Below are 2,554 nucleotides of genomic sequence, written 5' to 3' on the forward strand. Positions count from 1 at the left end.
TCTTTCCTCAAGTTTCATTTGGCCTCAACCTCTACTATGCCATCTAAAAGTACAAAGATATTCAATGACTTACTAATCAGCTAGGCAGTTTTCCATCTTAACATTCAGACACTTTTAGCAGCATTTGTTGCTGCTCTTAATGCCTTCATCCTCTTCAAAATAGTCTCTTCTCTGAGCTTCTGAATTTTTCCTCTCTCCCTTCCTTGGTCCCTTTCAGTCTCGGGCACCTGGGCTTACTCATCTTCTTCCCTTCACTCTTGGATTCCTTGATACCTTTTCCTTCCTCACTCTAAAACCACCCCATCCAACAGGTGGCTTCACTTAACATGTATGAATAAGCTCCAAGTTTATTCTAGCAGCCCAGACTTTTTTGAACTTTGGACTCATATATAAATAAGAATAATGACTAACATTTATGTAATACTGCATGCTAGTCACCCATCTAAGCTCTTTACATATGCTAAGTTTATTTGGACCTCCCATATAAGGTGATACTATTATTATCATCCCTATTTTTATAGCTTAAAAAACGAGGACAGAAAAGCTAAGTAGCTTTATCAAGGTCAAATAGCTGCTGATCACATGAGCTCCGGAAATCATACTTTTAACTACTACATAATACAGTCTTTCAATTTATTTACTTACTAAAAACTGCTATTAATGTCTTATGAAAAGTTGAAAATAAACTCATGTCTCCCCAAATCTGGTTCCTCTAGTTTTCTCTCATTTGGAGAATGTCACCACTACTCCTACACTCAATTTGGCTTCTCCTTTACCTGTACATCCCAACAACCAATGAGTTTCTTCCAGTCTACCATTGAGATATTCTCAAATGACTCCTCCAGGGTTCGATCGGTAGCGGGAGCGGAGAGCGAACCCCAGAGAGCCCTGAGCAGGCCCACCACCACCGCCACCGCCACCGCCGGCCTAGTTACCATCACACCCCGGGAGGAGCCGCAGCTGCCACCGCCGGCCCCAGTCACCATCACCGCAACCATGAGCAGCGAGGCCGGGACCCAGCAGCCGCCCGCCGCCCCTGCCCTTAGACACCAAGCCCAGCACCCCGGGCAGCTGGCAGAGAGCTGCTGCCCAGGCAGCCTCACATCGGCAGCGCCTGCCGGTGGGGACAAGTAGGTCATCGCAATGAAGGTTTTGGGAACAGTAAAACGGTTCAATGTAAGAAACGGATATGGTTTCATCAACAAGGAAGCTGTATTTGTACACCAGACTGCCATAAAGAAGAATAACCCCAGGAAGTACCTTCGCAGTGTAGGAGACTGTGGAGCTTGATGTTGTTGAAGGAGAAAAGGGTGCGGAGGCAGCAAATGTTACAGGCCCTGGTAGAGCTCCAGTTCAAGGCATAAGCATGCAACAGAGCGTAACCATTATAGACGCTATCCGTGTCCTACGTCCTCCACGCAATTACCAGAGGAATTACCAGAATAGTGAGAGTGGGGAAAAGAAGGAGGGATCGGAGAGCGCTCCCGAAGGCCAGGCCCAACAACGCCGGCCCTACCGCAGGCGAAGGTTCCCCCTTACTACATGCGGAGACCTATGGGCGTGAACACAGTATTCCAACCCTCCTGTACAAGAAGTGATGGAGGGTGCTGACAACCAAGGTGCAGAGAACAAGGTTGACTAGTGAGACAGAATCTGTATCGGGGTTACAGACCACGATATCGCAGGGGCCCTCCTCACCAAAGACAGCCTAGAGAGGACCGCAACAAAGAGAATAAGGAAAATCAAGAAGATGATACCCAAGGTCAGCAACCACCTCAAAGTCGGTACCGCCACAACTTCAATTACCGGTGCAGACACCCAGAAAATCTTAAACCACAAGATGCAAAGAGACAAAAGCAGCCGATCCACCAGCTGAGAATTTGACCGCTCCCGAGGCTGAGCAGGGCGGGGCCGAGTAAATGCCAGCTTACCATCTCTACCATCATCCGGTTTAGTCATCCAACAAGAAATGAAAATGAAATTCCAGCAATAAGAAATGAACAAAAGATTGGAGCTGAAGACCTTAGGTGCTTGCTTTTTGCCCGCTGACCAGATAACTAGAACTATCTGCATTACTATGCAGCATGGGTTTTTATTATTTTTACCTAAATATGTCTCTTTTTGGTAATGACAAACGTGTTTTTTTTTTTAAGCCTGTTTTTTTCTCAATACACCTTTAAAGGTTTTTATATTGTTTCATATCTGGTCAAGTTGAGATTTTTAAGAACTTCATTTTTAATTTGTAACAAAAGTTTACAACTTGATTTTAAAAAAAAAAAGTCAACAAACTGCAAGCACCTGTTAATAAAGGTCTTAAATAATTGTAAAAAAAAAAAAAATGACTCCTCCACCCCCCTGGTACTAATACCACCTTAGACCAAGAAACAGTAATCCCTTATCTGGGCTTTTCCAAGAGCTTCCTAAAGGATATTCTGTATGCCCATAGAAAAATGTTCAGAATCTTCCCAGGCCTGCAGAGCCCATTTTCCTCTCTACCTCTCTCTCACGCCTCTCAACCCTACACAGGTGAATCTTACTCCTTCCCACAGGAGGT

The 2,554-nt window shown here is 44.9% G+C and overlaps 1 pseudogene across 1 annotated transcript; it reads left to right on the forward strand.

Annotated features, from left to right (window-relative positions):
• Nucleotides 1–996: 996 nt before the first annotated feature.
• LOC308262504 (Y-box-binding protein 1-like) lies at nt 997–1,919 on the forward strand (annotated as a pseudogene). Its single transcript has one exon. The product of its transcript is annotated as a Y-box-binding protein 1-like (transcript).
• Nucleotides 1,920–2,554: the final 635 nt, after the last annotated feature.

The sequence above is a fragment of the Muscardinus avellanarius genome (assembly GCF_963383645.1).
Source record: "Muscardinus avellanarius genome assembly, chromosome: 4".
NCBI classification, from domain to species: domain Eukaryota; kingdom Metazoa; phylum Chordata; class Mammalia; order Rodentia; family Gliridae; genus Muscardinus; species Muscardinus avellanarius.